The sequence below is a fragment of the Gopherus evgoodei genome, chromosome 13 (genome assembly GCF_007399415.2).
Source record: "Gopherus evgoodei ecotype Sinaloan lineage chromosome 13, rGopEvg1_v1.p, whole genome shotgun sequence".
NCBI classification, from domain to species: Eukaryota; Metazoa; Chordata; order Testudines; family Testudinidae; genus Gopherus; species Gopherus evgoodei.
The window spans coordinates 8,664,109-8,675,387 of NC_044334.1; positions in this window are offsets into that span (position 1 = coordinate 8,664,109).

The following is an 11,279-nucleotide window of genomic DNA, read 5'->3' on the forward strand; positions in this document are numbered from 1 at the left end:
TATTTGCTTACAAAATCAGAGATAAAAATACACAAGTGTCACAGCGCACGGTTATTGAAAAAGTGCTGATTTTCTCCTTTTAACCATATAATTATAAAATAAATCGATTGGAATATAAATCTTGTACATACATTTCAGTGTATAGTATATAGAGCAGTATAAACAAGTCATTGTCTGTATGAAATTTTAGTTTGTTCTGACTTTGCTAGTGCATTTTATGTAGCCTGTTACAAAACTAGGCAAATATCTAGATGAGCTGATGTACCCCCTGGAAGACCTCTGCATACCCCCAGCCCACTCTGCCACCATCATCTTCCTCTCCCACTGCACCAAATGCTCCCCAAATCCCTCAGCTGGCTCCCTGTCCTTATCTACAGCAAGCTCAAGTGCCTTCTTCTGACTTCTAAAGCCCTACAGGACTCTGTCTTGGCTACCTTTTTCCTCCCACCTGCTTCTGCTCCCCCCAAATCCTCCCAACCCTCTTCCCAGATTTCACTTGCTGCTATTCTGGCCTGCATACCTTTATTTCACACAGCCTCCTGTGCCTGGAACAACCTCCCAATCCACATGCCAAGTACCCTCCTTCTCCACACCCCCCGTAATGATTTCTCACCGGTCTCCCATGTTGACGTTCCCAAAACTCTTGCCCTGTGACTGTTGTCCCTACTCATGCAGCTGTCTGAGCTGGATTACAAGCGCTCTAGAGAAGATGCCTTGTGACTTCTTGGGTACCTTGAAAGTGCCAGCTGCATTTGTGGCACTCTTCGTATCAGAGATTAAATTAGATTAAGTGATACCTGAGGGGTACATGAATACTATGTCCACATAAGGCTTCTCTGCCTAAAATCCCCCACCATGGCTCTCACCAGTTCAGCTCCAATGGCAAGAGCCCTCTGGTCCCCGTTCAGGGTTAGCTGAACCTTTGATCCCTCCATGGTCTTTCTGAGCGCACCTCCCTAAGGAGTTAGGCCTCCTGCCGTCATCTGGCTTAGGATGGAATCCCACAATTCCCCCATTCCTGGCCTGGGCCTGGCACTACAGTCCCTGCCTGCGTGATTGCTCAGCAGACCCGACGGGGTTTGGATCCTGCTTGTCTTTCCTTCAGAAAGTGATCTGAACAGCCTTTTCAATCCAAGAGCAAAGGGCCTGGACACAGGCCAAGGTCTATACACACCTCTTTCTTACCTATAGGCTTAGTCAGGCCTAGCTCACCCCCCACACCCTCAACCCTGGTGACTGGAGTTCAGGCCCCTTCCCAGCAGCCTTTGCCACTCGCTTTGGGGTGGTGTTTTTATTCCCCCTCATGTCCAGTTTCCTGCCTGGATTCCACCTTTCCCAGCACTAGGCTGGGCTGTTGAACTCAGCACCGTCAGAGGGAAAATTTCACAGTGAGTGATACCTGCCTTGGCCACGAAGTATCAGTGAATGGGGCCTATCACAAGTGACTGCCCCCTTTAGCTCCAGCTGTAATCCTACAGCAAACAGCACATTAATAGCCAGCCACACAGGCGCCTCCCACCTCCTTCACACCAGGATCCTGTTGCCATTAGCGTACATCTCACTGTGCTGTGCAGTAGGTCTAGATAAAGATAATGCCTTGCTCGTATACATCATTTTCCACCTCAGAGCAATTCACAAAGGAGGTCAGAGTGACCCCTCCCCAATTTACAGATGCAGAACCTGAGAGGAGAAACGATTTGCCCCTGCAGGCCAATGGCAGAGAGAGGAATAGAACCCAGGTCTTCTGAGTCCCAGTGCTTAGCTTGCTGGGCCACCTTCCCTCCCACGAGGGTGAGCACGTGGCAGGGTGGTGACAATGCCAGCAGCTGCCGGTATCTTGCCTATATTATTGCTCCTGCAGAATTGGTGTGAGCAAGGGAGGTACATTGTTGGCAGCAAAGCCTAGCACATGCAAGGCAATATATGCCTATGAGCAACGTAGTGCTCTGAATGCTACTCTCCTCCTTACACAGGGCCCAAATGAGGATCTGCGCCTCAGAGAGCAGCTTGCAGAAGCAAAGCTCCCCATCTGGGGTTTCAGGTTTCCCTGTGGTTTGTGGAGTTAGTACAGACTACACCAACCAGGAAATGAATGGGTACAATTACCTGGAATCAGTGTATCTGGATTAGCAAATGAAAGGGATTGGCAACGCACCCAGTGTAAGTGAGGTTTACCAGCAGATTTGGTTAATCTCCCTCTCTGACCACCGAGGTGGAAGGGAGGCAGTTCTCAGCATCGTTTAATCAGCAATCCTGGTAAAAATGGGGCAAGGGTCAGGAGTGAGCATTTGAACACAGCCTCTGAGGCGGTTCCAAGGAAGGAAAATCAGGTGAATGTCAGCCAGTGGTAATTAATCTGATCAGGGAGCGAATTCACACTCTTTATCTCCTTGATGATCATCTTGCGATTCCAGAAGAAGAATGACTTCTCTTCCCCCGTTCACACTTAAAAGAGAAACCCCAGCTGGGTATATTTTGACTCAGTGGAACTGATTCCCAGGGCTCACATTTCAAAACACTCTGCTTTCTAACTGGACCAAAGTATAGTCAGAGGCATCAGATGACAGAGGCTGGTATGCACTAATGTTCAGACCAAAACGGTCATCATACAAGCCGCAATTATAGTTTGTTTCGACTCGGAATAAAGCTGAGTGTGACACAGATACCCATAAAATGGCAGCATCTGCAAGCAATGACTTAGTTTTAATTATCTTTAATGATCCATCAGCCAACAAGATGTAAACACTTACTGATGCTTTACAGCTGAAACATGGCAATGCTTTTTCTGCCCCTGAAGGTGACTCGGGCCAGCCGAGCTAACAGGACAAAGTAACAGGTAAAGACCACACAGGGTTGAGTCACTGTAATTATTATGAAGAGTTCACCGTTAGCACTTGCAAAGCAATCCAGAAAAGGCTGCCGTGGGCACACTGAGAGGAATGAATGGGGGGATGGGGAAGATATCACATCACATGGGGATTAAGGGTTTTCTTCTCACCTTTATTCTCCCACGTATTGCCCATGGGAGTTACAGGTGCCAGGGACTGGAAGGGAGTCCTTGAGAGAGTCCAGAAAAGATCTTGCTCTGTTTGTGATTTTTAGAGATGGCTTTAGAGAGTGGATTACCAATGGCACCTCTATTGCAGTCTTTCCCCTCTGGGGCACTGGTTTGACTCCAGTCAGTTGTGACCAGCTGATGATTGTTTGGTGGCCTATGCAAAATTAGCGGGAGCCGTTACTCCAGTTCTTAGAGCACAGCTGTCAGCATCAGGAACCTCCCAACCATGACTGGCAGCCTCAGTAGAGATACCAAGGTTGAATTGATCCCTGGAGACTGGACTAGTCAATGCAGACGCATTGGTCATGGAAGTCACCTGGGGCGGGGGGAAGGGCATGCATGACACAGGGCTCCATCTCCAGCACCCTGCAAACAAAAAACCCACCTGTCTCATAGAACTGGAAGGGGCCCTGAAAGGTCATTGAGTCCAGCCCCCTGCCTTCACTAGCAGGACCCAGTACTGATTTTGCCCCAGATCCCTAAGTGGCCCCCTCAGGGTCTGAACTCACAACCCTGCGTTTAGCAAGCCAGTGCTCAAACCACTGCATGTGTGTGGAGGGGGGATAAAAATCATATAATAAAAAGAAGCCAGAAGAACCAGAACTAGTGCAGATTTAAAGGTGACGTGGAAAAGAATTTATAAATGTCGGGCTTGTGCCCTTTTGGATGCTAGGTAGAGAAGGCTGGAAAGGTTTTATGGAGAAAATGGACGGGAGGGGTTGCTTGTTCTTTACCTTAGCAATAGCAGGAAGGTCATGGCTGTATTCCTGTGGCGCTGGTGCAGGACCTCTGAGACATGCATGGATGGTGTATGGATGATGTCTCTGAGACATGCATGGATGGTTCTCACTGATGAAAGGTAAAGATGGGGGAACAAGTGTGAATGAAATTAGGGATGACTGGAACATTCCCCCACAGCTCAAACTGAGCCCAGCTTCCACCAAACCCACTTGGTACCTGCCTCTGATATTGTGCAACAAAACATGCTACACCCGTCCTGCAACGTGGTTGGCTCTTGCAGTGCAGCTAGGACCTAGGAATGTTTTAACTCCATCCCCTGAGTGTATTACAGCCCTTGCACTCCACCCCGTCTACATGCTGTGCTAAACCATGCGTTAACTGCAGCAAAGGACTTCCCCCCCTTTAACAGGTTCCTCCAACTAAGGGAGAGACCCTCTCCCCAGGCCTGGCCCCTATACATCTCTGAGAAGGCATAGCGGGTAGTCAGAATGCTACAAAGGGCAGGAAGAGAATTCCCTGGAACAGGCAAAGTGCTGGGCCAATGTAATCAGTTCTACAAAGCCCCACATTGCCAAGCCTGGGCTGGGGGCAAGGTAGGCAGGGGCGGCTCTAGGTATTTTGCTGCCCCAAGCATGGCAGGCAGGCTGCCTTCGGCAGCTTGCCTGCGGGAAATCCCCGGTCTCGCGGATTCAGCGGCATGCCTGCGGGAGGTCCACCGAAGCCACGGAACCAGCGGACCCTCCGCAGGCATGCTGCCGGAGGCAACCTACCTGCCGCCCTCGCGGCGACCGGCAGAGTGTCCCCCATGGCTTGCCACCCCAAGCACGCGCTTGGTGTGCTGGTGCCTGGAGCCACCCCTGAAGATAAGGGGAGAAGCAGAGGGATACCTGTTTTAACATATGGTGCTACAGAGATGCTGGACTGTTACATAGCTCATCTACAGCACTTGGGAGGCTGCCGTAATTAGAGTAACCCCCAGACCATATAGTTGAGACATCTCCATTTCCCAGGGTAGAGAGTGAAATTGTTACATGTTACAGCTGGGGCAAGATTCCTTGCCAGGACTAGGCTTGTAACACAAATGTTTTTTAAACAGGGAAGCACAGCTCTTTGTAGTTCTTTGAGCCGAGAAACCAATTTAGGAATCGTCTCATGCATCAACACATCCCATCTGTCCCCTCTGGGGTTGACACTTAATGGGGAAATTATTTGTAAGGATCTGTTAGCGGTTTGCTGTAGATTAATGCAGCTTGCATAATGCTACCTCCCTCCTTGTTGGGCTCAGGAATAACGCAGAGCATTCCAGTGACTGAGGCTGCAAAAGCACACTGTTACTTTACTGATAAATAGGTCACTCTGTCCAGCCAGCTCCTTTGTTTTGGGACATGGCTGATCACTCTAGTGACTGGAGAAAATCCCTCAATGGCTTGGCTTTGCAATTTATTTTTAGGCTTATAGAGGGTACTTTGGCAAACTTCTGGCTGTATCCAAAGCCTACCGAAGGCAATGATTAGACTCCTAGTTACGCCAATGGGCTTTGGATCCGACCCTAAAGATATGCACTTAGAGAAAAACTAGAATTGGTTGAGAATTTGCTGTTGGGATGATTTTCTGATGGAAAATGCAGTTTCTGCAAAACTGAAAATTTCCATGGGAAAAATCGTGGTTTTGCCCCCTATCCCCCAATTCAGTTTCCCATTGGGAAAAATTGAAAAGCAATATTTCATTTTGCATCCTTTTGACCCAAATTGGAATATTTCATTTTGTTGAACTGACCCAAAACTTTTTGTTTTGAATTAGTTCAATAAAACAAACTGCATTTCCCTAACGGCACATTGCCTTATGGGTGTTGTAGTTTAGACCCCCCTTCTCACCTATGGGCCAAGCTCCCCGGGGGATTACATCTCTCCTCATGCAATGGGGCTTACCTTCCAAGCAAGCCTGGTATGGCGCATCATGGGAGAAATAGTGCAGCCAGTAAAAATGGGGGCATCAGGCTCCTGAAAAATAGCTTCCATGAGGCAATGCGCCACAATGAAAAAATGGAATTTAATGTTGAACTGACTAGAAATAAAGCACTTCAGGAGAGTTCAACAAATTGAAATGAAACATTTAGATTTTGGGGGATGTTAAGATGTTTCATTTTAATCAAAAAATGTCAAGATAAAACCAGTTGGCGTTTCCAAATTGAATTTTTTCAGAATTTCTGTTCCATGAACAATTTCGAAATTTCAAGTTTTTGTCCTAGTTTGGGACAAAAACAAACGTTGAAATGTGAGACGGAAAGTCCGAATAACACTCGGATCTTATTAAAACTTAGATCACATGGACTCCTCAGAGCTCTGTGCTGCCCTAAGCCACGCTCACCCTTCGAACACAGCCACTCCCCTGCAGTCAGAGGAGAGGGGGCAGGAAAGAGAAGCTGAAAGAAACTAAATCCTCACAAAAGGGACTTGCAGCTCTGCAGCAATAAGAAGTAAAAACCCATGCTTGGGCTGCAGCTGCTTGCCTTTCCCAGATTTAAAGGGCCAGCTACCAGGATAATATGCTGAGAAAGGCACCTGTAAACAGGTCAAGCCAAGCTGGGGAGTTCAGTGAATGTCAGGCAGTCAAAAAGAAGGGAACATCAGCTGGGTACCCCACTTTTCTGAATGCCTGAGATCAGCATGACTCCAGAATGGGAATCTATATATGGATGTGAGCTAGTTATGTTTCTCTGGTTTGGCTATGACTCTATGTTGATATAATCTCAATTCAGGTCCCTTTTAGGCGTCAGTTAATTCTTTTACCTGAGTTTTATTTTTATCTCTGTATCTTTCATCTCTAAGACCAGACATCTGAATTCAACTAACACTCATAGATGGAATCCAAATCAGTAACCTCAGCTGAGTCCTTAAGTCACTGTAGGTTTTCTGGCTGATTCTGATCTCACTTGCACCTCTGACTTCAGTGGAGTTACTCCTGATTCACAATGCCTTGCATGAGATCAGAATTGGGCCCTGTGACAATGCTAGTGCATAGGATCCTTTCCGCTTAATCCCAGGTGGAAAGCTGGAGGAAAAGGAAGGAGCAAGTTACATAGCTCATCTACAGTAACGTTGAGCCAATCACCTTTTCCTTTAAGGTCCCTCAGTCCAGGTCTCGCCTGAGAGAATTGGCAGGGCGGTCTGAAGAGAGCTCATGCCGCAGCTATCTGCACCAGACTGGCCTCTGGTTCACCAGATGGTTTGATTTTCTATTACTACCAGTCCTGTATCCTTTCTAAATACAAAGCCTTGTTCCTCTCCAGCCTCCCCACACTATCCAATAATAGCAAGTCTTGTCACACCAATGACTGCACAAGTCATGGAACTGTCAGTGCCATTCCGCCTGTCAGTCATGACTTTAAACTAAAGCACAGCTTTCTGCCCATGGCAATGTGGCTGTTTCCGACCCAGATCTCAGCCTTGGTCCCAAGTTCCCCAGAAAGTTCTGATCCAACCCAAGATCAAAACCCCCATCTCTGAATCAAATATTTTGTTTTTTTGCAAAAGGCATATCTGTAAATTAATTTGAAGGCTTCCGTTTCCCAGTCAGTGGTTTCAGGGACCATTTGAATGCCCAGCAAAATCAATAGGAGTCTTACGTTTACATTTGCAGAGGTCACTGGAGTTTATGGCTAACTTAGAATTAATAAATTAAAAGAAACTCTGGCTAACAAGCCTCATTCGGATGAAGAAAAAGCCCCAATCAAGAGCAAAGAATTATGGAGACTGGCACAGTAACTAACTTTCAATCAAACTTATTTTGTAACCCTCCTTGTAAATTCCCAACTCAGTATACACCTTAAGGTCTTAGAGTAAAAGTGTGAATGTAGGCTCTGGAATATACAGTACAATGTGGTATTTACAGCACCTTTTCTTTTTTTTTTTTTTAACCTGGGTTCCAAATGTGGCAAGAGAGGGCTGTACATCTGGAAAGCGTCAGATTTAATGCCCAAAGCCATCAGCACAGGTCAGCTAAAAGTACATGTTTGCTTCCAGCAGCAGCTGTGCAAACTCCTGCTGCCTCGGTTCTGCGGGGCTTATGTAAAGATTCCTCAAAGACAGTGCCTCTTTGTGAGCCTGGAGCGCCACTGATCCTTCGCAATTCCAACCCCCATTTCAAAAGAAACTGGCCTAAAATGGCACTCCCACCGAAACACATGTAGTTCAGTATCTGTCTTAGGCACCATTGATTTCACCAGGAAAAGGAAAACATCAGAGGTTAGGGTCACATCTTCAACTGTCAATAAGATATTGTCAGCTATTTTTACAGCATCTCGGGTTGTTGTTGGGCTGCAGAAAACAAGTGACACACCTTTCCAAAGAGCCTAACGGGTCTGTCCAGAATAATGCAGTTCATCGATGTCGTGGAGAAGCTTTGAGCCCCAAGTTTTGATTTGGTCCCTGGCTTTTCTGAGGACATCTAAAATAAAATATCATCTGGTGTGGGGTTGTTTTTTTCTATTTTGCATCGATTTTTATTGCCCTACCATTTGTGCATGAACATGCAGTTTCCATTTCACCCTCTTAATTGCCACAGAAACAGCTGACAGTGAGCAACTGCCACAAGATGAAATGGGAACGTCCTTCTTTGATCAGTGTTTCTTAATCCTAATGAACTCCAGGGAACAGTAGAAGTTAGGGGATCACTCACTCTGCTATAAGCCCAGGGCCACATGCCACAGTTTCTCCTCCTTGGGAGTTTGTCTCCCTCAGATACAACTAAACAAACACTGAGTAAGAATCACAGGGTATGTCCCTAAGGGGCAAATGCAGCCCCCCTCTCCGTAGCCACACAGAGACCCCCAGCTCTGCAGCCAGTGTGGCGCAGCTGCAGAGGGCTGGAGTTGGGACAGGATGCACCAGGGGTTCACACACCAGATCTGCCATAGAGCCAAGCAGGAGATAAGTGCTAGTGGGGTATTATTAGGCTAGGGCAGAACCAAAGCACCTGCCCAGCACAGATTCTTTAGTCTTCCCCTCAAGCTGGAGGAGTGCAAGGGGAACAAAACCTTGGTAAAGCGGCTGTGGAGTCACTCTGCGGGCTAGTGGGGAAGATGCTTCTCCCACTGTGCATCACCCCGGCACCTGGGCCAGGCCCTTGGGCTCTGTACTGGGCTCCCCAAATGGCTATGACAGTGTGTTTATAGATCATTCCATACGTGTGATGGATTAGCTCGCAGGTCCTCCCCAGTGATAGGCAGGCCTTGTTCTGACCTACTGCTGAGCAGCCATCAGCCCAGATCAGCCCCCAAGGATGCAAACACCCACAAACTGTGGGGAGCCTCAGGCTGGGATTGGAATTTGGCAGTGGGCCTGTCTCAACTCCCATAGCTTCAGCATTTATCCCAGCCTCTCAAATCAGCAGGGAAATCTCCTAACAAGCTCTCTTGTGGTGTTGTCTGGTCCTTCTCATTTATGGTTGAGCCAGGAATAGCATTAGAAGAGCCAGTCTGGTGCAAATGACCAGAAGTCACACATAGAAATGTGTATTAAGTTAAATCAACTTTTCCTGACCTCTCTTTCCTTCCTTCCCGCCCCCCAGCCCTCCCAAAAAGTTCAGCTTGAATATGATGTAGCAGTGTGGGTCAGTTATTAGAGCTGCAATGGATCACTCATAATCTCAGAGTGGGAAACAATTGGGCCTGATTTGCCCCTCACTTTAAACTAATATAAACCCATTGGCTTCACGGGAACTGAGATGCACCTGCTTTTCACTGAGATTGAATCAACCCCATTTATTTAGCCCATCAAACAAAAATGTAACCGTGTACCTTCCATTAATGTTACTGACAGGAGACATGGCTGTGTCCCTGCACAACATCAAACTGAACATTTCTCTGTCTTGTGGTCCAATATTGGATTCTTTATGCACCCAAAACACCTATTAATTTTGAATGCAATGGGAGTTTTGCATGTATAAAGAATGCAGCTTTAGGGTCTAATCCACTGCTTATTCAAGTCTTTCCACTGACTTTAAGGGGCCTTGGGTCAGGCCTTGAATGTGTAGCTTCATACCAGGTATTCAAAATGCACCCTTGTAAATTCATACCTCAGTCATTCCCAAAGTTGAATGTTTGTAAGGACCCAGGCCAGCGCCCCTTTTGTGTGCAATATTTGACTCCTTAGTAAGAAATACTTGGTAGCATCCATGTTACTCACACTGTAAATTCCCTTAGTGTAGTTCATTAAAATAATTGCAGTGCTATTAACATCATACAGTAGAGCAACTTGGAAAGAAAAAGAAAGTGAGCTAGACCCAGATGATCAATCATGCATTTCACCGACAATGTCTTTATATGAGTTGTTTTCACTGGGAATATACACCTAATAATTGCTCAGGTTCCTTGTTTTTCTACAGTCAGTTCCACTGTAAGGGCCATTAGTTCCTGTACAATGGTAATTTAAAGCTGAAAACCTACTGTGCTCTGCACCAAAAGGCAGATTAACACACCTGCTTTGACAAAGGTTTGCTGTAACTCTTATAGGAAACATGGATTAAGCTTCAATTTTGCGTGGCAAGTATTTGGCTCCTGTTATTTTCTATTGTAGAACTATTAGGGACTTTGGGGTGCTGTGAGTATTGGGGATTGGATGGCTCAGAGGGCTGGGAATGAGATGCGGAGCTTTTCATCTGCAGGTCATCAACTCAAGCCCAGTCTATCAGATGATGTTAGTGGTTTCAGTTCAGTTCCCAGTGGACAGATGCCCATGTTTCAAAACCCACAACAGTTAAAACTTGATTGGCAGTCTCAGCAAAGCTTGAGTGGGTTATAGTGAATAGGTAACCCAGTCAAGAATCACCAGATGTGGGAAGAGGCACATTTGCTGGGCAAAGCTTGCCATGCCGCTGACTATGCTGGTCCAGTTCTGTAGGTGGAGGACTTCAGCCTCCAAGAACATCCTTCTGCCACTAGCATCAAAGTCTCTCCCTTTCTCTGCTTATTGCAAGGACCTAAACAGCCAGGAATCCTGAAGCTGGATGAGACAGTTACCTGGATAGCCACAGCATCTGGGACCAGGCATATGATGACCAGGTATGATTGAATTCTGCTAAAAAAAAAAAAAAAAAAAAAAAGGCAAACTGTGTGGAACTGGAAATTTGGCCTTGGTGTCTCATTCAGTGACCTGTAAGACATAAGATACGAACGTCCCATATCTTAAAGCCAGGATGCAAAGCTCTAGGCTCTCTCTGCCTAAGGGAGATGGTGAGATCATCAAAGGACCACCTTTGATTTGAGAGTGGGAACCAAAGGCCATGTGTAGTTTGGAGAAAGCCTCTTGGAAGAAGATAGCTCTTCGACCACAGCTCACCCAGAATATGCACAGATCCTTTTCTTGTCCTGTTTGCCATTTACTGTGTGACATCACAAGAGGAAAGAGCGTATCATAAATAAAAAACAAATGCAATGTCACCTCCCCCATATGCTGGTTGGCCTATAAACTATACTAGACTC